This window comes from Anoplopoma fimbria, chromosome 16 (assembly GCF_027596085.1).
Source record: "Anoplopoma fimbria isolate UVic2021 breed Golden Eagle Sablefish chromosome 16, Afim_UVic_2022, whole genome shotgun sequence".
NCBI lineage: Eukaryota > Metazoa > Chordata > Actinopteri > Perciformes > Anoplopomatidae > Anoplopoma > Anoplopoma fimbria.
The window spans coordinates 6,646,685-6,674,525 of record NC_072464.1 but is presented as its reverse complement, the minus strand read 5'-3'; positions in this window follow the sequence as shown (position 1 = coordinate 6,674,525).

Below are 27,841 nucleotides of genomic sequence, written 5' to 3'. Positions count from 1 at the left end.
AATTCAAGGCTGCCTCAACCACATGCACATATTTTGTATTTAACTCTTTATAAAAAAGAGAAAATGATTGTGTTTTATAGAGCAGCCACCTTCCAGGTTTAAGGGGTCAGGCCTATTTTTTTTCATATCCAAATTAGGCCCTATGGTGACTGGCAGAGGGACTGATTTCATGGAACAGTTTGAGGTTTTAATGACCATCAACAGCTAACTTAGCCCCGGTGACCAATACAGCAATAAAGCAGCGTGGTTAATTCACTGTCCAACTCTTAAAAAAAACAGCTGATTTCTGAATGTAGGTTAACAAGAAACTAGCGAGCTGACATGTAAATAAGAATGCCTACATTAATCCTGTTTTCATGGAGGCTTGCAGCGTCACCCAAACCTCCAGACACTTCTCCAAGTTGATAAAGGTCAGGCAATGTTTTTTTTTTTCTTTCTTTCTTTCAGGGATGAATTAATGTCACTACGTTGATGGACTCTCTCTGGTTTAAAATTCACACATCTCACTCCGGCCTGCAGCATAAATACTGTGCTTAAACTCCCACCCCCTTAGCTTAAAACTGTGAAAAAACTTGAGAGGACATCTACAACTTAATTATTTCCTCGACTTTTAAGTCTCCTTGAAGATTTGGTAATAATTTTGGCAGAAAAAAGTCCTGCTATTACGTTATTTAGTTATACAGCGGGTAAAATAAGTATTGAACACGTCACCATTCTTTTCCTCAGTAAATATATTTCTAAAGGTGCTTTTGACATGAAATTTTCACCAGATGTCAGTAACAACCCAAGTAATCCATACATACAAAGAACAAATAAGTTCAGAAATTAAGTTATGTGTAATAAAATGGAATGACACAGGAAAAAAGTATTGAACACGCTTACTGAAATTTATTTAATACAAAAGCCTTTGTTGGTAATGACAGCTTCAAGACGCCTCCTGTATGGAGAAACTAGTTGCATGCATTGCTCAGGTGTGATTTTGGCCCATTCTTCCACACAAACAGTCTTCAAATCTTGAAGGTTCTGTGGGCCTCTTCTAGGAACTCTGATCTTTAGTTCTTTCCATAGATTTTCTATTGGATTCAAGTCAGGTGATTGGCTGGGCCATTCTAGCAGCTTTATTTTCTTTCTAAGATAAGATAATATAAGATAATCCTTTATTAGTCCCGCAGCGGGGATATTTACAGGATTACAGCAGCATAGAGGATAGTACAAACAAGAGACATGGGAAAACAAAAAAACAAGATCAAAATAAGTATTATAAATAAGCAAATGAGCAATAAAAAAAACAGTAAAAAACAGTAAAGAATTCACAGAAACTGAAAATATTATATATACAGACAGAAAACTATTATAACTATTGTACTGCACAGTGTATTAGTGACATTGTATTAGTGTCATGTGGTCTACTGGGAGCAGAGCTGGTTGTGCAACCTGACACCAATCTCTGAAACCAATTGAGAGTTTCTTGGCTGTGTGTTTGGGATCATTGTCTTGCTGAAATGTCCACCCTCGTTTCATCTTCATCATCCTGGTAGATGGCAGCAGATTTTTATCAAGAATGTCTCAGTACATTTTTCCATTCATCCTTCCTTCAATTATATTAAGTTTGCCAGTGCCGTATGCTGAAAAACAGCCCCACACCATGATGTTCCCACCTCCAAACTTCACTGTTGGTATGGTGTTTTTGGGGTGATGTGCAGTGCCATTTGACCTCCAAACATGGTGTGTATTATGGCATCCAAAGAGTTCAATTTTGGTCTCATCTGACCAGACTATATTCTCCCAGTATTTCACAGGCTTGTCTAAATGTTGTGCAGCAAACTTTAAACGAGCTTCAACATGCTTTTTCCTTCAGCAATGGAGTCTTGCGTGGTGAGCGTGCATAGAAGCGACGGCAGTTGAGTGCATTATTTATTGTTTTCTTTGAAACAATTTGAAACAAGTCTTTCTTCTTTCAAGTCTTATTTTCACTCCTCTGTCAGAAATCTTGCGAGGAGCACCTGGTCGTGACTGGTTTATGGTGAAATGATGTTCTTTCCACTTCTGGATTATGGCCCCAACAGTGCTCACTGGAACATTCACAAGTTTAGAAATCCTTCTGTAACCAATGCCATCAGTATGTTTTGCAACAATAAGGTTGCGAAGGTCTTGAGAGAGCTCTTTGCTTTTACCCATCATGAGATGTTTCTTGTGTGACACCTTGGTAATGAGACACCTTTTTATAGGCCATCAGTTGAGACTGAACCAGCTGATATTAATTTGCACTGACAAGGGGCAGGATTGCTTTCTAATTACTGATAGATTTCAGCTGGTGTCTTGGCTTTCCATGCCTTTTTGCACCCCCCTTTCTTCATGTGTTCAATACTTTTTCCCTGTCATCCCATTTTATTATACATAACTTAATTTCTGAACTTATTTGTTTGGTTCTTTGTATTTATGGATTACTTGGGTTGTTACCGACATCTGGTGAAAATTTCATGTCAATAGCACCTTTAGAAATACAGTATATTTACTGAGAGAAATGGTGACGTGTTCAATACTTATTTTACCCGCTGTATATGTTCGGGTAAAAAGAAGACCAAATATCTGGTTTCCCATATTTTATAATTAGACCTAGGAAAAAGAAGATAATTGTGTTTAAACAGTCATGGATTTTCCACATCAGTCCCATGTAGCTGTGTCCCTCCACCTCCAGACCCTTCACCAACCGAAAGTGTGAAATTTACATAAACTGTCCCATCTTACTCCTGTGAAGGAACAGATGTGTTATTTGTAAATTTCACATTGTAAACCACGCTGTTATTGGAAAAAGTGGTAATCAAAATACTGTAACACGTTACTGTTTATTACCGTGTATTGTATCTCTACATGTACACTGCAGAAAATCTCTTACTAACTGGATGTGATGTGAATAAGCCAATATCTGATGTTTTCAATTTTTCCCAATGAAGATGTCTAACCTGCTCTGTGCGTCAGCAACCAGGCTGAGCAATGTGTTGCTTGTTTGAGAATCGCATGACCTAGCTCTATTTTTGCAAAGTTGCACACACCTGCTACTACTCCAACCTATTTTCATTGGTCAAAATTGATACAGATGTCTTTGATATTCCTGGTTTCCTCCAGTGAACAGTCAGCATAAGATAAGATAAGATAAGATGATAATCCTTTATTAGTCAGCATGGATGTAAAGGGACTCATTAACCATGTTGAGAAGCTGCTCATCTTTTATGTTCCACACCACCCTTTTTATTAGGATTTTTATTAAAAGCTATATTATAAGATAACTCAGTTATTTAGACATTAACTGACAATCAATATCCCTCGTTATTATAGCATATACAATTGTGAGCCTCTATAGAATAACACCAAACATTTTTTTTACATAATTCAGAATAATTAACCCAGACACTAATGTGCAGAGGGAGAAATCACAACCGCTCAAAAACACAAAAATAAATTTGTATCCCCTCTTCATGCTGGGACATCACTCATTGTGTATCTGGACAATTGTTTGTACACAATCCACCAAAGTTTGCTTGCTCAGAGTATGATAGGTAGAGGTGTAAAAAAAAAAGTTTCTATCCACAGGGAAATGTGCAGTTATGCAACTGGCAAGATTTCTGGCTATCAAAACAACATGCCATGCAAACAATTATATTGTGAGGAGGATTACTAAATTTCCATATACCCCTCAAGTCATCTGGGAAATGCAAAGTGCTTTCAATAAAATGATGGTAAACCAGAAAAGGGTAGAGTAATGTGCGTCACACTCGCAAATAACGGCTTCAGTGACAGTGAGGGCTTCTTTTTGTCAATTATAAAATGTATAACAACATCGGATTTTAAGTAGTATTGTTTCTGCTTACAGGATGGATTGAATGTGTTGGCTGAGAGAAGATATTTGCCGTAAATTGGATCCTTTTTTGGAGACAATATTTACATGAGATTTGGTGATCTTAACGTGTTAACCTTATTCGGTTGTTGCTCATACACAATCCATTTAATATATATTTACAGCTCAGAACATTAAACTAAATACAATGTTGACTGTGAAGGCTCAAACACATCTTTAATTTCTTGTAGACAAGTATTTTGGAACCAGAAGGTACAGGAGGGTACAACCTAATGCTGAGTAAGCTGATATAGGTGATCAAAAATGTTACAATTAACTTCACAGTGTGAAAGGGTAGCGACCTGTCAATCACACGCCTTAAAGCATACCCTACTTTATCATCAGTTTTACAAATGAAATAGATAATTCACTAAATAAACTTCCTAAAGCATTGAAGAAGACGTGAAACTAGCAATTGAGACCATGAAGTCATGTTTACAATTTTTTGTGAGATAATGTAATGTAATAATGTAAAATGTATCATAATCACTTATAAAGCCTGACTTCTTGTTGCCTCATCAGTAAAGTTGTATTTCTCAATAAAGTTCATTGCAACAATTACAATTTCAAAAGTTTAAACTGAAGGTCAGATTTTAAGACAACTGCATAATTTAAATTATTTCGATGTGGGAATAATGACATTTATTACCGTCGTATGCTGTGAAATCTCATATTGAAGTAGTAATTTCCTGTACAATCAAAGTTTGTTTGTGCCTCATATCGCTGATGAATACCAACCTAGTCTGGCATTAGTTCCCCTCTCAGACAAGACAGTGAAGACAGGTTAGGGAAGGACTAGGGCACCATGTCTGCTGTCTGCACAGAATTAAAATGTCAGACTGTGCCGCTGAGTCTGTGACCTCTTGACCATTTATGCAAATCATGTGAGGGTTGACAGTGAAGAAGGAGTTGGGCTCCTGGGAGGAAATAAAGCTGTTATTCCCCTCAGGTGGTATAATGCAGGATTAAGTTCTGGATGGGCTTTCCATCGCGATAAGCATTTTCGACATTGAAGCAATGTAGAGGCTTGGGGCATGCATTGCACTTTATTTTATCCCTATTATGATTAAATGTTTGACTTCAAGTGTTTCATAATGACAAAAGTTCTGCATGGCAGTTTCTCATCTAATAAAAGATATATATTTCTATTATGGTTAGTCATGTTGAGCTTTTTTCAAATTACCAGGAACAATGTTTAATGTCTTACCTTACTTAATTAACAAAGTAATAATCTATTAAAATGTACAACAGTACTAGCACTCATATTTTTGACCTTTTCTGATCACGTTAACATTTGCTGAGCATACCTGTTCCCATTCAGATGTTTCCTGTTTCTATTAGCACAGAATAAAGTCACTCTTGATCCGACAGTCAAGTACACATCCAAAGATGGACAACAAAACAAAATCGATGTGCTGGACAAAGCCATTGATATCCAAATAAAGATAGTCAATAGTGCTTTTGATTGACCTCCCGCGTCTGTTTGAGAATTCCTTGTCTTCTCCTTTTTTTCCCTGCTTAGCAGTCCCATTGACTCATTGGCTAACGAATTTGCCTCGTGTCACTTTGCATGACAGCTGTCACTCTCCAACTTGGCAAATCTGTCCGCATCAGAGGAGAGAAAAAGGGGAGCCAGATCGATGGCGTTAATTATGCGGATGTAACGAGGGATGGTGCACATAGGTCTGCGTCTCCTCCAAAGGAGTCGATAAAGGTCAAGCAATTAGATTTTTCCCCTAGGTTTTTTTCCTTTCTTACTTTCAGGGATTCAATAATGTTACTATGGTGATGGACTCTGCATCAGCATCACCAGACAAATTATCTGGTTTCAACTTCACACGACACACTTTTACCATAAGTAGTGTGCAAAAACCTTACAAGCGCACGTGTTAACCGGCAAGGGAAGTGGCTGAGTGTGAAAATGTCATTGTGATTGTCATTTGTAACACAGTAAAACGTGTAAAAGTAAAGTAGTTAAGACGTCAGGTACTTTATTTTTTTTCCTTCACTTTGAAGTCTGCCTGAAAACATAATTTTGACAGAAACAAATAGAGTCTGCTATTATGCAATTTAGCTATAAATGTTGTGGTAAAAAGATGCCCGAATACGTGGTGTCCCAAATCTTTACAAAAGTAGGCTAACATATGAAAACATTTCCTTATCAGCCCCATGTAAGCATCTGAATTTATATTTAACTGAATCAACTATTTTATTATTATTAGTTGATTACTCAATGTCTGACATAAATGACATGAATGTTATTTTGGTAATTGTTTTACAACTGACTTAATGGTGTTCCTCAATATTGAAGCCAATAAACTGGTTTGCAGACAAAGGCCACATAGCAAAACTAGAGCACATACTTTTGCAAAGACAGATAGTTTGAACTAAATATGTATGTAAAATTAAACAGCCAATATAACAAGTCCAACTTTTATTTAACCAGTGCTGCACACACAGAACAGCAACATTTTCAAGGTGAAATGCACATATATGTCTAAAATGGAGAGCAGGCAATATCCTTACCTTTATCAGGCAGTCAGATATGACTGTGGTGGCGGCGGCATGAGCTGGATTTTCAATAACTTCCTCTGCAGTTGGAAATCACTGAGACATGAAAATAACTTTTTTTTATTATTATTGCGGGGAACCAATCACCTTGCTGGATCAGCTACTGAACCTTATTTAAAGTATGCATGCAGGAACAGTTTGTGAACTTCCCAGGCGAAGGCATCCATTTCTAGTTCAGAGGCAGAAGGTGACATTCTCTCTCTGAACACAAGCAAGTAAAGTACAATGGCAGTCCATCCAGCCTGGATAGCTCATGGAGGCTTGGAAATGAGAGGATCAGTATTTCACAGTATGCCCCTAACAGTGGTTTCACTAATGGTCCTCTTCAAGTTGCTGCCCACCAAGTCTAATACAACACTTGGCTGTCATGGTTTAACCTTACCCAGCCCATTCTCAAATATATCCTCCAAGAAGTAATCCCATAATAGTCATGTGATTGGGAAGGTGGTGGAACTAAACCTTTTAGAGACAGAGAGCTACATGAAGGCTAGAGATAAATGTGGAGGGCTACATTTTTTTCACATAATATTTTTCATAATAGTTCTGAATAATACATTTGCGTCCATTACCTTTAAATAATTAATAGTATGCATTTAATAGCCAACATATAGGAGAGTGTCTTTGTTCAGTGATTACTCATTATTAATTAATGTTTTACCAATAGATTTTTAGAAAAATCTGAAATCATTAAATGTATATATTTAAACAAGTTTGATAATTTCTCAGTTAATCTCAACAATTAGAATTCATACAATATCACATTTGTCACATATTTGGACAAAAAAAAATTGACCAAACAGGGTCCAACTAAGTCAACCAACAGACTTAAAGACAGTTGCGCTTCACATATCTGATGCGGCTCTGGCTGGCAGTGTCATGTATTTTACTGCTTTTCTGTAAGTTTAATGCCCCACTTTTTGGTGGAAACTTGATTTTTTAAGCCAGTTTATACTCTTTATTAAATTGGATAGAGAGGCATAGGTAAAATGACCTCCTCTATACTGGATCTCCATTCACAGGATCCGAGTTTGGCCTGTTATTGGTCAATGGCATGAATATGTATATGAAAGTTCACCAAAGCTGAGCTCATGCAAAAGCTCTGCACATATTTATCAGACTCACAGACTGAAATAATTAGATTTAGCTCTGAAATCTCACTGATATAAATGGAGATTTGAGCTCTTACCCCAAGCTCGGACTGAAAAGAGATGCTTTGGAACCTCTCAGCTTGCTACAACCTAGGACTTTATACTCGGCCCAACACTATCCCTCAGAAATACGTGAAATGACCACAACCTCTCAAGATAACAAAACATGGTAACGGCACAGAATGTGTTAAAATAACGTGCAGCCACCACAAAAATGATTTAATTGGTAGGTTTAAGCAAAAAACAATTTTGGTTTCAGAAAAAGAAAATATCTTGGTTTGGGTTAAAGGAACTACATTTGTTGTGCAACTTATAACATAACCTAAGTAATTTGTAAATAAGTCAGCAATGACATGTTGTTCCACATGAACACCGATCTCCTGGATCACAGTCCCCTGTTCGACCCATCTATTCACCCCTACCTCCTACCTATGCAGACTTTCATTAAAACATACTCTGTTTAACCTGGGAATTAGTGTGTCCACGTAAAAGGATCCTCATTTCACCACTTTCCATGCCACCACCATGTAATGTGCTGTCAACAGGTCGTGGTCACATAATATCACAACTTCAATTTTTAAAATGTTGTAAACACTCTGTGTATTTATTTCTATGTTCCAATATAACCAATGACACGGTAGCCTGCAGGTGTTATTAGGTTTCTATTTCAGTTGTCACGCAACAGCACAAGCATACAGGATTGAATTGTTGAGGCTTTCAATGCTCAAAAGCCAGTTTGAGATTTGGGATAATCGAAAACATGTTTTTGGACTCATGTAGGCCTAGCTAAAACATATATCTACACAAAGTATAGGGACAGGACCATATACCTGTTGTCATAGTGGTAACTGGATTAAGGACCCAACCAGGATTTTAGTGGTATTGCACAGACCACAGCTTTCCACAAGCAGATAGGCCACAACACCAATATTACCATTTTTCACTGGCAAATAAGAATCAGGAAAAAGAGAAGGTGCTATTTGTTTAACATGGGTTTTTTCCTGGTTTTGCACCGTAGTGGTTATAATGAGGTTTGTCAGAATGACCGATTAAAACCTTCCATCACCCTGAGATTGTTCCCTCTTTCCTTTGGTCTCTCTGTCTCCTCTTTCCTCACCCCCTCCATTTTTTTCAGTTTCCCCCAGTGCAGGCTGTAAATAGAATCTGTCTCCATGATCAGCTCAGAAATTAAATGTGCCCACTCTGGCCTCAGTTTGCTTCTTGCTCTGCATAAATAATGGGATGTTTTGCTGCAGAGCCATCATAAGTCCTTTATATGATGCATCATATTCCAGGTGCCAGGCCATTATTTTTCTGCTAGCTGCTGTTGCAGCCTCTTTTTTTATAATTAAGATGTATAAATGTGATTTTCTGCTAATTAGTTTTTACCTTTTACCCTTTTTGAGATGAGGAGGAAAGAGGAGATAAATATGGTAAATTTGATGTAATTAAGACTTGTTTTAAATGTGTGGAGTCTATAGCCCTGCTGGCGGCTCTGTGAGCCTGTGCTTTGTCCCAGCTAAATGTGAACATCAGCAATAGGTTTAAGTTTAGTTTAGAAGGTATTAGTAGGGTGCCCATATTTTCAACCGGGACCCAAGTCCACACGACATCTTAATGCAGCCGCACATTATGTGCTTATGCACGTATAATATGCATTTTCATCAGGATGGGGCACAATTATTTCAGCATTTGGCACACCTACCAAGCGCTTCTTTCAACACCAAGGATAGCGCTCCAGCAAGTGAAAAAAAATGTTTTGTCCCCCAAAATCCACCAAACATGGTTTATTTGAAAACTGTATCATACCACATTTTAATACAAAACACATACAGTACCAGTCAAAAGTTTGGACACACCTTCTCATTCAACTACTTTGAAGAATCTAAAATATAAAACATATGCTGGTTTGTTGATGAATGTTTGTTTACCACATAATTCAATATGTGTTCCTTCATAGTTTGGATGTCTTCAATATTAATCTACAATGTAGAAAAAAATAAAATAAAAAATAAAGAAAAACCATTGAATGAGAAAACTCCAAACTTTTGACTGGTACTATATAGTTATTTTTTTTGTCAGATAACTTTACAAAAGGAATTAATCAGTGCGCAAAAGCACAGGCTCAGAATTGTGTTTGCTGCGTACTTTACGAAAAAAAGGAGTAAGCTAGCGTCCTGGAGCTCTTTGGAGGAGACATTTTGACAGCTAACCTTCAGCATATTGACAGGTTCTGTCTGAAAGAGAACAGCCATCAACGACACATTGATCAATCAACACACATGCACAGGCCCGCTTTGTGTCTTGCTCGTGCCCAGGACAAGAAGGTTTCCAAATGTTATATGTTCACATGGGGTGTGCACTTAAACCCAACCTTGGCCATTTTCACACGGTAGAACTGCCACAACACCACAGGCTATAAAATGGCCTGTTTAGTGTAGTCCACTGTGTATTCCATAATCTGGAACAAAGAATATCTGGACAGGTAGAAGATGTAAAAAGAAGAGTAAAAGGTACAAGGAGAACTAAATGTTATTCTTACTCTCTCGCTCCTCGTCTTAATGCACACGGTTGATACTTTCTCTCGATCTACCATTAAAATGGCAAAGCAGGAGCAGGAGTGGATCCAAATGAAGCTTCGTAATAAAACATTGTAATGACACCAAAATGCAATGATATGTTTTGTATGTGTCTGTTATGTGTCTGTTTAGAACGTGATTTAGTAATTGTCAATGTTGTGCTGATTTATAGTTTTAATCACTCCTCATGTGCCTGCAGTCACTCCACTTATGTCTTTCAATGCTTGTGCGGGGTTTGCATTTATCAAGTTGATATCTTCATTTACTGTTATTTGCAATAACGACCAGGGGCCCGAGACAACTGACCATGCCCTCCCCCACTGTGGATGGTGCTGCACGTACACACAAATCAGTGTTGAATTCAGGCAGGTGTTTTTATATCAGCTTAGGTAATTATGAGTGGAAAAGCACATTATAAACATTCATGTTATCGCTAAAAACAAGTATGATGTAACTGTACAATTCAGTGTTTTACAGATATTTGTGGGGATTGAGGACAATCGGTTTGAAACCAGGACATTCCCGGACAAAGCAGGACGATTTTTCACCATAACTGTTAGTCATGAACATAGATTTATCCTATGGTTGAAGTGAATGTATAGATAAGGTAGCTTTGTCACAAAACTGAGCTTCATACTCAGCCACTTAGTTAACATGGACATCTTTGCTAATTGCCTCTTTGTAAATAACAGTTAGATTTATTTTATTATTTTATTGGTAAATTTACCTATTGTACATCATTTCAAATCACAAATAACATTACAGTAATTCCTACTTTAGTCTTGGTATTATCGAGCCACGCAGATAGTTTTAGATTGCTGAAGTTTTGAGATCGTCACGACTGATGTCAGCCACCCCAATACACTGGAGGTGAATGACATTTTGATCTTGGGGCTCAAGGTACATAAAAACTATACATTGGAATAACTCAAAAAAAAAGAAAACCTCTTTTCATTAAAAAACAGGGTCCCACTTAAAGGGTAAGGTTATTTCACTTTTTTACCTTCAGCAGAAAACACTTCCTTAAAAGATAATAAAACCTATGGAAATACAACCAAAACTATCAAAAGGCCAAATGTAACAGAGTGGGAAGACAGGATCATTTCTAAAAAAAATCTAAAACTGACTATTTAGCCTTTTATTTAATTCATATTCACAGTTCATGCGTCTTCACTCCGAAACTGACAAACGGGAGTGAATGGTGTGATGTTAAAAGACCATTTCCAATGCAATTACATATGCTGTACATTACAAACATTGGTAAAGAAGTTGACTCCAACTCCAAAAGTGCATTTGGTCCAACATCCAATCACTGAGGGGAAAGTTTTGTTATAAATCAATGTTAAGTAAAATTTAGTATACAATTAAAAGTAACATGACACGTGAACACACAATGAGGAAACAACATTTTACTTCAAAAGATATTTTGTTCACCCGGCAGTATACGAGGTAATCTTGATTCACATAATGTAAATCATAGGAAGTTCTCCATAATAAGTATAGTAATGACCCACGACTGTTGGTGGTATTTTTTTGTGCTCACTGGGTGAGTTTATGCCCTTTAGCACACTTGCTGTCAAATTCTCAGGGAATATTCCACTTTGATGTTTGTTTTCCTAATTGACATACTGGGAATGGGGGAAAAAAATAAATGCATACATTAAAAATGTCACAGACTTGATAGATCAGAAATAACCAGCCTCTCTTTTCTTAAGAGATTAAAGATAATCTTGACTTGAAAGCTTGAATTTTACATTTGACCCAAATGTGTCGAACAGGTTTCTGAGACGGCCGTGGGCATCGCTGATATCACATGTGAAGAATGTTATAACAGCCTTGTAATGAAGACACACAAGATGGTCAGGCAACATACTTTGGCACGTTGTAGTACTAATGTAGCTTTGCTGTTTCACTGGCAACATCTATCTGTCACTTTGTTAGAGGAAAGTCTTCTTATCTCCCTTGTCACTACCTTATCAAATTGCAAACGGATTTGTGGTATCTGTAACATAAGCTGATGTTTGCGAATGACCAGCGGAATAACAGAAATGCTCATGGTGCAAGATATCCATGATAAGGCTGAATTATTACCTTATCAAAGCTCAGTTAACACCCTAGGCAACTTTAAGAGATACAGCTTTTCATCTGTGCTTAAGGAGAATCCTCAGCAGTGATGTTTTATACCATCTGCTTTTCTCTATAGAATCGCACATCCAATTTAAGAAGCAGCAAAGTTTTATCAGGAAACAAAAGTAATTTTCCGTTCTCAGTTTTTCTAAGTGTGTTCACAGTTTCTACATGTGATGTACAATTCTGGGGAACTGTGCAAGATGCAATGCAACAATGTTTTAATTGGGACATTTTAAAGTTATAATTTCTCTTCGAACAAATATAGTTACATCCTTTAGGTCCCTTCACTATGGTGTTTATGTTCTCATGTGGTGCAAATAGGCAAGGCTTAAAAGTTCTCTGTGGAGATTTCTTACACAAACAAAAGTTACGTTTACATTGAGTGCTACTAATGCAAAATACATTTTTTGGATGCATTTTCCTTCCTATCACTCTTCTTCTTCCCCACCATTGTTGGTGCGTTGCTGGTTCTTTGCAGCCATTTGTACACAAGGTCAGTGGTGTAGTGTGAATCCACTGGAAGGATAGTAAATCTCATTACCTAAAGGCGCACAAATGTGTTTCTCACTGCACTGCAGGGGCGAAACTCACTATTACAGGTTCTAAGTTAAAATCAAATGTCACAGACCTTCTGTCTGCTCTCAGTTTTGTGATGGATCAATGTAGCCGGCTCACTTGTGAAGTTATTGTAAAGCTGGATAAAAGCGTCTGCTAAATGACTGTAATGTAATGTAATGTAATGTCTAATACTTGACAAAGCCAGCAGAGAGAAAACAGAAGGAAGGTTTTTCTGTACTTAATATTTGTTTTTAAATTAAACAGTAATCGCTTGTTTGTCCATCAAAACAGACACGAGTCTGCTGGAGAGATTAGACACTAATTGGCTGAAATAAGATTGGTGAGACCCTGGAGTAACGTAAGGTTATGGAGTTTTTGAAATGTTTCATGCTGTTAGTCAGAGACAGTGTACATTGAATATTTTAATTCTTTACTATAGCAGCTAGAGCAAAATCTGGTCAAATATATATATATATAACATTTTCCTTTTGTTCTCAGTGCATGGTTGCATCCCTATATAACTCTGCCATACAGGCTGAATAATTGTTATATTATAATATGAAGCTGTTGCTGCAGCAGTTTTTCTATGGTGCATGCTCCTCCCCATACAGAAAGCTACCTATTCTATTGCACAACTTTGGTGGCTGCTGTCCTCTAATTGTATACAGCCCCTACTGAAATTTCATAATGTATCACACCAGCTAAAGCCTATTTATAATTTGGGGTGATTTTTCCTTTAAGGTCATTATGGCTAAGAACTGTGCTGCAGAGGCAAGCTATTCCCAGACTGCTGGTGTTGGCTTTGTGTTTAATGGGGCCTAAGGGTGTTACAATAAGATTAAATGTGGCCAGTCAGGGCACCTACTCATGTCACATAAAAAAGAACAAGTGCCGTGGTGCGTGACATTTATGAGATAGTTGGCCAAGCAGTGAGTGTTTGGGGATTCTGTTTGTTGTTTGTTGCAGGTGTCTGCTGCTCACAGAGAATGAAATTGATAGTCGAGCCTCTGATCATAAAATGAACAGGGTGTGTTGCAAGATAATTACATAAGAACAGAGAGACATCAACAACAGCTACTCATACAGCACATGCAAGAACCATTACAGGACAGATATAATTCAAGCCACCCACAGATCACATTGCTTTTCTCTTCCTGTATGAACGATAACTTAATTCTTGTTTCAAAACATATAATATAGTAATTAATTTAGAACTTACCACATTTCAAGCAGAATCAATATGTACATACGCCTGAAAATATCACGAGAAGACCTTTAACACACCATTTGTCATGTGTGGATAATTACTATAATTGGCTTTGGAGCGCACATGAGACAATGGTGACAGACAAGATTGTGTTTTATTGCACAATTTTAAATTGGTACTTAAGCGTGAAGTATCGTTTTTCATTTGTGCATTTAAAAGGGAGGGAATGTCTTATGAAAGATGCTTTCCAGTTGCTTCACGGGAGATATAGAATCCAGCGTTTTTGGCGTTTGAGCCATACAAGAGACTTAAAGTCAGGATATCTTGCCTTATGCTGCTACGTGTTTTTATTCTTTAGTCTTGGTAGCCCTCCTACTTTATGAAAGTGAAAATCTTAATAGCTATAATACCCTGTAAAATAATAGAAAATGGACTTTTGACTGACAAAAAAATCTTAGGGAGACGTTAAAGACAGAATTATTACATTTCAGTGGTGATTTTTTTTTGCAAGTGGATTTGAGAGGATTACGGACAGGTCAAACAAGCACAACTTTGACTCAGAAGACTGTTGTTTATGTCCTTTGTAAAAAACAATTCACCGATAATTTATTCCAAAAGAGTTTTGCTATGTACAGTTACTTCCAGACGTTACCAACGCCAGTTACGTAACAGCTTAACGTTAGTTATTTTGCTTAACAACTTGTTTTATTCCAAACCACAATATTTTCCTAAACTTCACCAATCGCTATTGTTGCCTAAATTTAAGCATTGATTTTTTTACAAATTAAATTAAAAAAAAACCGAGTCAACCAACATTGGGAGTTTATTTTGAAAAAGAAACTGTGTGCATGTAATGAGTGTATATTGTTTTTATATATATATCTATATATAGATATATATATATAGATATATATATCATACATCCTGTCATTAGTCAGTGTTTACTTTTTACCAAACATGAGCATATAACAATTGTAATCCTGCTTTTAATTACCACAGTGTAATGATTATAATGTGTTGAAATGCATGTTCAGTGAAAGTTTTGCTGATACGTTTTGCTGATAAATAACAATAATAATCTGGAAGGTATAACATTTCTTTCAGAACATTAAAAGATTACTAGGATATAAATGTTATGTCAGTGTCATGTGTTCTACCATTTTTATTTAAAGCTTGCATATGTGCACATGCTCAATATGTGGCGTAGGTCGGACACCGACCCAGTTGGGTGATTTGTGGTGTCATGGACATGTTGTGGTGACAAAAAGGGAAGTCATCCATCATGAAGGAATGACACCAGCTTGAGTCGTGACATTGCATCCTTCACACTAGGAGATGGTAAAGGAAATACCACCACACAAAGAGAGCTCTATACAGCCCACCTTTGGCACCCATATCATAAATCAGAGTTAAATCCAGACAGCAGCAGTACTTCTCCCAGTTGTCACCATGTTAGGGGAGCAACATAAACAAGACTATAAGCTAGATATTTACTGCTAACTTGGTAAAATAATATATTTGATTTATTCTTCTCCTTATAGCTTGCTGGAAAAAAAGGAGGGAATTTTCAGTGTTTTCATCTGAACTTCATCTGAAGGTTGTTCAGCGGTTCATGAGCCTTGAGGTAACCTTGGAATTTATAACAGTCCATAACCAGGGAGTGTATATTTAACCAACAAATGTTGGTATTGATTTCAAAATGAAACACGTTGCCACATATCAAACAGCCCTGCTTGTTCAAATAGAAAACAATAGTATTTTTACTGTTGCTGTGTGTTAACTGGTGCACTCTGAGTGTGAGGGCTGTGGAAATTATGCACATTGTGGAGCCACTTTGGCGTCATTGATGATTGTGACTAACACCAGGTCTGCAAACAAATGACCTTGTGGCTTAATATGTTGTGTTTCAGCTGGAAAAAACACAGCAGCCACAAACCACAGGAGGTCTGTAAAGACCAGGAACTGTAAATGGTGAAATACACAAAAAAGAAAAAGCAGCTCAGGCGGATGGTGGACATTGTGTTGTTAACAGGGAGTCATTACAAACAATTTAACAGGCACCTTGGGAAGTGCACCTTCTTCCTTTTTGGCCTCCCGTTGCTGCTTTTTCCTTCAAGCCTCCCTGCTTTTGACCCCCCTTCTTTACTTTCACCACCCATAGTTAGAGGCTATATCAGGAGTTGAAACTACCTTCTCTTCCACATGAACAAAATTAACCGATTGTCTCGAGCGACGCGAACAGAGATACGAACGCGATACATTTGCACTCCTAATTTTGCCTCCTAACACTCACAGGGCAGGCACGCTAGGAAGGGTGATGCCATACTGGCACTGACAACTACACAGTGTTCCAACACCTTGCCATACATCTGTCAGCTAGTAAACATGCACTCTCCAGTGACTTTTGGATAATTGCCACATTGTGACTGACTTGATTTGCATAACTAGATTTAATAAAGCAGACACAGAGTTGGAAAATCCTGTGACAGTCATTGTACAACAAACTCTGGGTTGCATCTGTCCTCTGTCCCCACCAATTTAAAAGCATGCAGTACATGTGAGTTTCTCAGAGAGCGTTGCAGCTATTGAAAAGGCTTGCTAGGTGGGGAGGGTGGTATTCCACACATTCAATTCCCCTACAGAATGCAATGCTTACTGAGACATGTCACACAGATAAATAGTGTCATTATGTATATAGATACTCAATCCACCACACGGCAATCACATGATCACTCATCCAATCCTATGCATGCTAACCAGGATTTTTTCGGCTCATTAGCCTTAATTTAAAAATAAGAATGCACTGCAAGTCAATCTTCAAACAGGCGTCAAAGAAAAAAGTTAGCTGGATGAAATTAAACAGGATTATTCAGACTGGACGAGTTAAACTCGCCTGCAAATATTTTTCATCAAAGCTGTTCATACCACCAGCAATGCAAATTTGCTATAGTTAGAACACCTTCTCAGTGAATTTGAATTTATTTGGTTAACAGTCACGCACTGTATATGTCTAAGGCTTTTATTGTGATCAGTAGGAACGGATATGCCTTTGTCAAGTTTTAAGGGAGCAATAAAGTTAACTACGTTGCCTGTGGGTTGTTGTACAATATAGTGTTCATTTTGAATTTAACTATTCCGCACAACATGATTGGTTAATGCCTTTTGGGCAATGGGAAGCTCAGAAAATCCAACCTTTTCTATTAAGTTATTTTTTATAGTGTAATAGTTCTGTCTTCTGTGTTAAAGGTCTCATGTCAAAAACAACTATATCTCAAAAATATACTGACATACAAACTAGGATCAAGGGAAAAAAATACCCTCCTGTGCAAAGGCCTCTCACTCACACACTAAATCTACAAAAATAAGCATGCTGCATGAATTATTGAGAAAGAAAACACAGCAATTTGGACTTCTGTTTGAGAGTGTCAGCTGTGGCTCCAGTAGTGTGTAAGGTTAGTCATGAATCGCAGTCGTAGTTGTTGCGGAGAGATCGGCTTCTCTGATTCGTCCCCATGCCAAATGTCCTTGAACAAGACTTTGAACAGCAAATTATGCTCTTATTTATGTGTATAAGAAATATCCTTTCCCGCTACTTGAGAAAACACACTTACAACTCCTCATGCATATTTCCATATGGTCTCTGTTATCACCACAGCATGCGATAACTGCATTTCTTACATGAGCTCCACGTGAAGTTAGATTGTAGCCCTCTACCAGACGAAATGGGCCGTTTTTAATTGAAGAAGAGCAATACGACAAAAGAAAAGGAAGCCATAATTACACCTGCAGTTTTCTGTTACCCAAGCAGCTTCGTTACCAGGCCATTGCTGATTCTTATCATTAGGCTGGCTTGAAAAATTTGATGGAGAATGTTAATGACTAAACAATATACCCTTAAACAATTGTCACCAAGGTGTTGTTGAGGAAGGCACAAATGTTCCAGTTGAATAACTAATTGATGCACAGTGAAACACTGGTTGGCCCAAGATGCTCTAAGGTATGATTGTGTGTTTGCTGCATCCGTATAAGTGTTTACTGAAAAGAGCACACTCAGCAAACCTTCTCTAGATTATGTGGCTTTGCAGCGAACCTATTTTTGGTCTTCACCTATGGGAAAAAAAGTTCAGTAATCTACCCCTGAGGAAAAAAGAAGAGGTATTAAAAAAGAGCAACAACAACTGAAGGGACATTAAGTGTAGATGCCTGTTTAAATACTAGCTTCCACTACAGCATTAGAGCTCATCTACAGACAGGATCAGCACCAAGGACAGCACCAGAGTTTGGTCACTATGTGTTAAAGGATAGGCTGTTATTTTCTTTGAACTTGTCTGACTGATTAGTTAAAAAAGTCAAGCAGAGCCAATATAACTAATACAAAATTTGCCTCAAGGGGCTTTGCAATCTGTCCAGCAGAAAACACCCTCAATCCTTAAATCCTAGACTCAGATAAAAGAAAAAACTCTAATGGAGAAGGGTTCCCTCACCCTGGACGTACGGAAGCTAGAGATGCCATGTAAACAGAACAAAACAACAAAATCTACAAATGCAGTATAGACAATAATAATGTTAAATTTACGCTGAAAAAAGGTACTCTTGACTAACCAAAGGTTAATTATTTGTTCCATCACAGTCTTTTAACTTTTACCGCTAATGCAAATCAAGATGTTATGCGTATTGCAGAACCAAAATTTGCAAGTTTGAGTTCCACCTGGATTTTTAGCTCTGTGCTCCTTAATACTTTTTGAAAGTGAAATGTTTCATTTAAATAAAATCATGGCCTGGAGGCACCAAATTGCACCAATTAAAAAAGTAAATAAATAAAATTGCGGGGTAGCATTCCCCCGTAAATTTTCGTAAATCATTGGTATAAAAAGCATTATGTGGAGTTGCCTGCAAAAACAATTGGGGATCAGTCACGCAAATTTTTGTCTGGTATCTGATTTGTCGACTTAATGTACTGCTGCTCATTGCTCACTCCCTTGCACACAGTCGCTCTCGAGAGCCAAAGCCACTCTTCAAGGGAGAGGATTTAAAGCCCAGAAATTTGTTAGATTTGTGGCTTGGCGCCATAAGAGTCATAGGATGAAAATAAGAGAGGAAAAGATGACTTCTGTGGGTAATTTAATTCCACCCTCTTACCTACAAGCTACCCCCAGCCCACCCAACACCACCACAATCGTAACCCCTCTCTCTCTATTTCCCAAATCCAGCCAAGTGTTTGATTTTCAAAACGTCACCTTCCAGCTCTCTCAAATCTCAGTAAACAGAATAGATACAAAATATTTACCTGGTAACTGATCTGTGTTTTTTTTTCCAAAACGCAGATCTACAGCCTTGGGTTCCATTGGTATTATTTAATTAAGTACGGTGTCATGAGGTTAAATCTTTTTTTAACAAAAAAACTTAGCTAAGATTGCGACAATGAATGGACCAGCTTCCCCACAGCGAAGAAAGACTACGCCCTGAATGTGCTAATTGTAAACAGGGCTTTAATGTAACCCACTAAACAAACATTCTTAGTGGGTGACGTTCTCCTTGGCCTTGGAAGTAACGCTCAGTTACTGCTGTAAATAGTAGAAAATAGGCTAGTTAGCCAGACATGCTAACATTAGCTCACGTTAGAGCAGATAAAACACACAGTTACTTCCTTCCTTACACTTTTTCTCTTATGTTTTTGGCTTTGGAAGGACTAAATACACCACCTTCCAAACTCTTTAAACGTCTTGCTATAACCCCATGCACAAAGCCTGCCTGTTTAGCCAATGTTCAATTGATATAAGCAGGGGGAATGAATTTGTAGTGCAATTAAAAAATGCTCAAGCGCCATGTTTAATATTTTATTATAGGCCTAGTACTATATATATATATATATATATATATATATATATATTTCATTCATTATACTGTAAGATTAATTAATATGACTTTATAAACTGAGATATAACAGTGGTGGGTTGGCAATTCCACTCTTTAAAATGGACCACTGAGAGTTTTCAGAGTTCTCTTTCTGTAGAAAATTTAAAGCCCCCAGTTCAGACTGTGCCTATTACACTGGCGTCTGATTGTGGTGCATCACTCAAACTGCACGGCTGCATCAACCCCCTCCCGTCTAACCCTGCCACATGCTGAGGCCTGGGCTACTCTCTGCTCCCTCACAATATGGCTGCCTGGTGCGCTAGGCACACACAGACATCAATTAGAGAAAGGTTACCTTGTGCTGCTGCTGGCTGGTTGTCTTCCTGGCACCAAAAGAGGCCGAGGGTGAAAATACGAGAGGAGCAGATGACTTCTGTGGGCAATTAAATTCCACCCTCTTACCCACAATCTACCCCCAGCCCACCCATCACCACCACAATCACAACCACCTCTCTCTCTCTCTCTCTCTCTCTCTCTCTCTATTTTCCGAATCCAGCCAAGTGTTTGATTTTTATAAAAGGTCACCTTCCAGCTCGCTCGTCGTCGCTTTCAGATTTTTCCAAACCAATAAGAGTGTAAACAGAACAGACGCAAAATATTTACCTGGGAACTGAGGTGTGCCTTTTTTCAAAAATGCAAATCTAATACTGAGCAATAAACTGCCTTCGGTTCCATTGGTATTATTTAATTAAGCATGGTGTTGTGGGGTTCAATATTTGTTTGGGAGAGGGGTTGTGTTTATGCCACTGGATATTTACAGGAGCAGTGGAGGTTAAAATCTTAAGCCTGTCCTCTTCTTTGTTCATCAGATTAGACTTCCGAGCCACCACCACCACCACAGGCAACTGTTAAAACTGGCATCAAAGTATTAATTATAGCAAAGTACCATTTGTAGCAAGGTTGGAGGGAATGTGCATGTATTTGTGTGTGTGTGTGTGTGTGTGTGTGTGTGTGTGTGTGTGTGTGTGTGTGTGTGTGTGTGTGTGTGTGTGTGTTTGCATTTCTTCCTGGGCCTGTGACTGTTCCCGCAGGAATTTGAGCGTTGGTATTAACAAGACTGACTATCATCCTGTTTGTGCAATCCATTTCCACCAGCTATAGGGGTATTAACACACATTAATGGGGCAGGATTGAGGTCATGGTTCTTAATTTACTGAACAATGACCAGCGTACTTTAATGTATAAGTGGGGACTTTACAGGGATGTCTGGCCATTTATCCTGTGTGCTGTATTTCTTTCATGGCGTTAATGCATTTGTTTCCATTGAAAAACTCTCAGTTTGCTTTTAAATGGTTCTCATTAAAATTAGGCTAAACTGACTACAGAGTTCATCTCATCCACTTTGTAGTGTTGACTACAAGTCCTACACTTCTATTTCTGAGATTATGCTCTATACACTGCACAATCTCCTTTAAGTAGAATAAAATAACTACAATGAATTCATTAGTTGGACTAGTTCAGATCATAAAAGACAATTTCTAAAGGGTTTTTAAATAGTTTTCCCTTCTGTGTATAATGTTTGTGTTTAATGGGCTTTGAAAACATTTCCAAATGTTTAATTTAACCCAATTAGGACTGCACTTGATATCACTTGGGGGACTCAAAAGAGACCCATTTGAAAAAGAGCAATGAAGCAGCAAAAGAAAAAACAACTTGACTTTTCAACTTTATTGCCAGAAAACAGTGTTGATAAGAATTTAATATATTTTTCTACCATCTTTACAAGCTTTACAGGAAGACACTATGACTTAGATCATGATTATGCAAATACATTAGTATGAAGTTATGGTAAGGGTTACAAACTACATAAAAAGAACCTTCTGAAGATTGGCAGTGGACACATTGTGCATTGCAGATTTGTCCAATATGACAAATATGTCGGTAACAACCCAAGTAATCCATACATACAAAGAAAACCAAACAAATAAGTTCAGAAATTAAGTTGTGTTTAATAAAATGAAATGACACAAGGAAAAAGTATTGAACATATGAAGAAAGGGAGGTGCAAAAAGGCATGGAAAGCCAAGACACCAGCTGAAATCAGTAATTAGAAAGCAATCCTGCCCCTCAGTCAGTGCAAATTAATATCAGCTGGTTCCCAACTGATGGCTTATAAAAAGGTGTCTCATTACCAAGGTGTCACACAAGAAACCTCTCATGATGGGTAAAAGCAAAGAGCTCTCTCAAGACCTTCGCAACCTTATTGTTGCAAAACATACTGATGGCATTGGTCACAGAGGGATTTCTAAACTTCTGAATGTTCCAGTGAGCACTGTTGGGGCCATAATCCAGAAGTGGAAAGAACATAATTTCACCATAAACCGGCCGCGACCAGGTGCTCCTCTCAAGATTTCTGACAGAGGAGTGAAAATAATTATCAGAAGAGTTGTCCAAGAGCCAAGGACCACTTGTGGAGAGCTTCAGAAAAACCTGGAATTAGCAGGTACAATTGTTTCAAAGAAAACAATAAGTAATGCACTCAACCGCCGTGGCCTATATGCACGCTCACCACGCAAGACTCCATTGCTGAAGGAAAAAGCATGTTGAAGCTCATTTAAAGTTTGCTGCACAACATTTAGACAAGCCTGTGAAATACTGGGAGAATATAGTCTGGTCAGATGAGACCAAAATTGAACTCTTTGGATGCCATAATACACACCATGTTTGGAGGTCAAATGGCACTGCACATCATCCCAAAAACACCATACCAACAGTGAAGTTTGGAGGTGGGAACATCATGGTGTGGGGCTGTTTTTCAGCATACGGCACTGGCAAACTTCATATAATGAAGGAAGGATGAATGGAAAAATGTACTGAGACATTCTTGATAAAAATCTGCTGCCATCTACCAGGATGAGGAAGATGAAACGAGGGTGGACATTTCAGCAAGACAATGATCCCAAACACACAGCCAAGAAACTCTCAATTGGTTTCAGAGAAAGAAAATAAAGCTGCTAGAATGACCCAGCCAATCACCTGACTTGAATCCAATAGAAAATCTATGGAAAGAACTAAAGATCAGAGTTCATAGAAGAGGCCCACAGAACCTTCAAGATTTGAAGACTGTTTGTGTGGAAGAATGGGCCAAAATCACACCTGAGCAATGCATGCGACTAGTTTCTCCATACAGGAGGCGTCTTGAAGCTGTCATTACCAACAAAGGCTTTTGTTGTATTAAAGTATTAAATACATTTCAGTAAGTGTGTTCAATACTTTTTCCCTGTGTCATTTCATTTTATTACACATAACTTAATTTCTGAACTTATTTGTTTTATTTTCTTTGTATGTATGGATTACTTGGGTTGTTACCGACATCTGGTGAAATGTCAATAGCACCTTTAGAAATATATTGACTGAGAAAATGGTGACGTGTTCAATACTTATTTTACCCGCTGTATATTTAAACAATTTTGCCATTTAAAAATCAAACAAGCCCCCAAAATTCTGGATTCCGCTTTTCCTGAAAAAGATTTTAAATTGGTCCATTTTGAACACAGCACAATGGTTAAGCAATGATCTATTAATCAATAGTCACAACTATGTTTGTGTTGCAGAGCAGTGTGCAGCAGAGTGTGTGTGTTCTAGTTTCTATATCATCTATTATTCAATAAATACTCATTAATTTAATAGCTTTGATTTTGGTTGCTCTTTTGACAAATTACTTTTACTTTTTGAATTTGTAAATACGATTTCTATTTAGCTTTGGAAATGTATTTTCAATTTTTATTATCATGGAACTTACATCATTTTGACATTGAAATAACCTTACTTCTAACTTAAAACTTAAATTAAATTGAACAAAAAAGTAATTTAGAAAGAGTGGGCAATATAGACAGAGCTCCATGTGTTACATCAGCTCTAAATCAGGGACAAGGAGTCACTTGAGGCTCATTGAATCAGACATAGTTATAATTTCCTTCTTGTCAATCTGAAACAATTCAGAAGCTTTCCATTGTGCACAATTCTCAAAGGCCATCAAAGTGTAATGTAATGACAATTTTCGAGACGCATGATCTATAGTTCAAATGAAAATCCTCTCAACCTTCCTGGCAAATGCTCATCTTTGGACTGAGAAGAGAGGACCGGGTGAGAGAAAGCAGTGAGATCATAAGGAACACTGACAAGAATTGGGAAACAATGGGAGCGCAGACAATGAAAGGGAGTGGGTGGGATTTGAAAAAAGATTAAAAGGATTGAGACAACGGCGGAATGGAATAGAGCCTGAGAAGCTGACATGGCAGTAAGATTTCCATGTGAGCCAGCGCAGATCAAAAGTTATTGCAAAATGCAAGAAGAAGAAAGAACAAGAAATTATGAGAAGAGAAGTTAGGGGGAGGATGAGGATGACAGCAGAGGACTTAGAACTGAAGAGGGGAAGCAACCCACGGGGCAACATCGGGTAGATGGTAGAGGTCCACATCACCCAATGTGGGACAGAAAAGGACGAGTGGGGACACGTGTGGATGCAGCCAGCCGTGTGTGACCGATGCTCCATGAGGTCACCTGTCAGGAGTGGGGACTGCTGGGAACAGGGGCAAGGGCCGCACCACAGGAGGCAGGTAGCAAGACAGTTGGAGGGGGGGGGGGGGGGGCATGGGGGAGAAAGGGGGAGGAGAAATAAATGCAGGCGGAATGGGAAACACATCAAACAAAAGGTTTTCTGGGGCAGGTGGAGAATGGGAGAAGTTAACCTCCTGTTCCTCCTGAAAAAACAAAACAATTTGTCCCCTTCAGTCATTTCAGCGTTTACTTTCCCCAAAACCAGGAGCATGTTCTGCTTCAAATGAGTATTCATGTCAACCACCAAAAGTGAACGCACACCAGCTGTGTGCGCAGCTCCAAGTTGCTCAGCCGTGTCTCCTCTGTCTTCTCTACACATCTTGAATAAACCAGTGTAGTTCATAATACAACAGACTGACTTCACTCATTCTATTGCCTCTAGACTCACACATAGACTGTATATGAGGAGTGGACCTTGTCACTGTGTTGTCACCCATTGGTTTGTGGACTGAAAGCCTTGAGTTGCCATTTTTGCCGTCATCATCTTGGTTTTTGGCCATTGCCTTCTTGGTTTTTGGCCATCATAATCATCATCTATAAAAGAGGGTGCAGCTAAGAACAGCAATATGCTGAATATAACCCTAACCCTAAAGATTGCGGCCTCGTTTGAGGCAGCTATCATCAATTATTTTTAGCAACAATGCATCAAATGACAATATCAAAAGACTGACATTGTGAAAGTGGGTCAATGGGAGTGTTGAACCTACAGCAAATCATAAATCAAATACAAAGTTCCCCTTGACTTTACTAAGCTTCATAGGGAATTTTTACTCATTGTTTAGGTGTCTGGTAACCAACTCTCCCACTCTCATTTTGTCCACAGCCGGCAGCTGATTCCAGTCAAAAAGCTCTAAACCCCCACTGAACACTAGCTGCTCAGCACTGAAAAGACAGACAGACTCAGTGAGAGAGTAACTGGTGAACATGTGGGGTGTAAAGCAGCTCAGGAACAATATATGTCCCTCAAGACTTGCTGGAGACCATGAACAGAAATAGAAGAGAGCTGAGTCCATTTGCGAAAAACAAACACATTTTGGCTCGACATTCTGCAGGCTGCTGTATCATAGGTGTATTGTATTTAGGATTTTCCTTAAAAAAACACAGGGAGTGAGATCATGAAACAAAACTAGGTAGTTAGCTTGTATGGCAATAGCCACTCTGCAAACAAAGACAAGATGGCAACTTACACATGCAAGAGTTAATTGCTCAGAGGAAGGCACGGATACTGAAAAAGAAATAACTGAGCCAAAAAGAGAATGAATGTTGGCGAAAGAAATGCTGCAAATATGGCAAAAGCGGCTTGCTGGTGACTACATACAAAATGGCAAAAGGATTTGGACAATGACCGTGGCATCATACACATTTACATGAACACTTTGTTTTGTCTCTTTTTGACCAAGTGTGCAGGTAACCACAAACTAATACAGATTATGGGCAGCTAAGGCAATTGTTTTCCTTTCATATGAAATATTCAACAAAGCACTTATAGTAATGTTAATTAATTAATATAATAAACATTAAATTGGTAGCTATCTAACCAAGAAAAATGATTCTCATGCAGCGGCTAAACAACATTGCTGCACTGAGACACTTGAGTGGCACTATGAGTGAAAATTTTCGCATTGTGTGGCTCCTGGTCAGTTTTTATGTTTTGTTTTTAAGAGTTTTGATTCTTATATTTGTTTTACTCCTCGACAAGCATAACATCTGTTAAAATTCCTTCAATCGTGTGCCTGCATCTCTGCTCATCAGGTTGGTAGAGTTATTTTAGAAAAAGCTCATTGCTTACTAATTTTGATTTTGCCTCACAAACACAGGAAATGCCCCACAGAGAGCTTGAGTTCAGCATGAACGCAGTATGCATTATAGCTACCATGGCCGTGCTGAGGCCGAGAGCTCCTTTGGGGAAGAGCGAGGTGATGAAGTGGCTGAGTGCTCTGGACTACCTGTGACCAGTTTTTGCTGACTTGCTGAAATGACAAAGTGAGAGGACGAAAAGTGGAAAACAACATATGGATTTGTCAAAGAAAAAAGCGAGGGCGTTAAAGTGGCAAAGGAGAGGAAGTCATTCACAAAGTGCTTGTTAAGAAATCATGTTTTCGTAGCAGAGATTTGTTTTTGTTTTTGGTTTGCTGTGTTAGCCATTTTCCATTGGTTTACCGCCATATGCTGTGTTTTAATATTCTATTTTATCTATTGGAAAAAAAGAAAATATGATATGTGATGATCAATAATAAAGGGTAAGACTGTACCATACTGTAGTGAATGAAAGTACTGTTATGAAATATGTGTCAGTGGTAAAGGGGATGTTGATTATGTATTCCTTATCATCGTGGAATGTGCAGAGTGAGTTTATAATTCTCTTTTTGGAAACATACTGAAGTTAAGGCAGGGATGGTTCATATTTAAAAGACTCAAACATAACCACTGATGTCAAAGTTTTAATGTCAGAGCTGACGGCAGGAGGTAAAGTTTTATGTTTACTGTTAGCACAGCTGGTTGTTTCAGAAGCTAGGCACACAGCAGCAGAACCAGTACCCTCGGTGCTAATGGACTACAAATGTGAAGTTAATTAGAAGTATTACGGTTGTGGATTGTCCCTTTACGAGTTATAGGCTGTAAGCTAGGGAGGTTTATCACATCAAAAAGACCAAATATCTGAACACACCACACATTATCTGCTGGTACATTTAATTATCCCTAGCTACCATGATAAGTTAATAAGTAACTGCAGGCTAGATCTTGGGAGGGGAAATAAACATTGATGCACAGGCTTTAATGGGTTAAAAGGTTTAATTAAGTTTGTCAAACCTCTGACCCAATCAGTGCTGCACGAATTGTGAAAAAGTTTGCATCTGCTGACCAATAGTTAACAGTATAAGCATGTTATTTAGGCGGTAAGTCTGTCATGTAACTCACTGAATATCTTAAATATGATGTCACCAAAATTATATTGTGTTAAAAAACTGATGTTAAAATACATGTCAGCATGTTCACCTGTCAATGGAAATGAAGGAACAGCATTGTTCTGGTATTGACTGGTAGCTAGCCAGATTGTTTTTATTCTGATATACCCAAATCAAATGTTATTATAAATACCATCACCTGTACTCAGTGACTACAACAGGAATCATACATTATGGGTAAAATATTATGGGGGTTGTTTTATTTGTGCAGTAATTGTATATGTATCTTCCAGACTATTACTGAATTTGTACTTTATGTAGCTAAGTCAGTCTGTGTGTCCTATCCAGATGCTCTCTAAATGAAAAGGGGA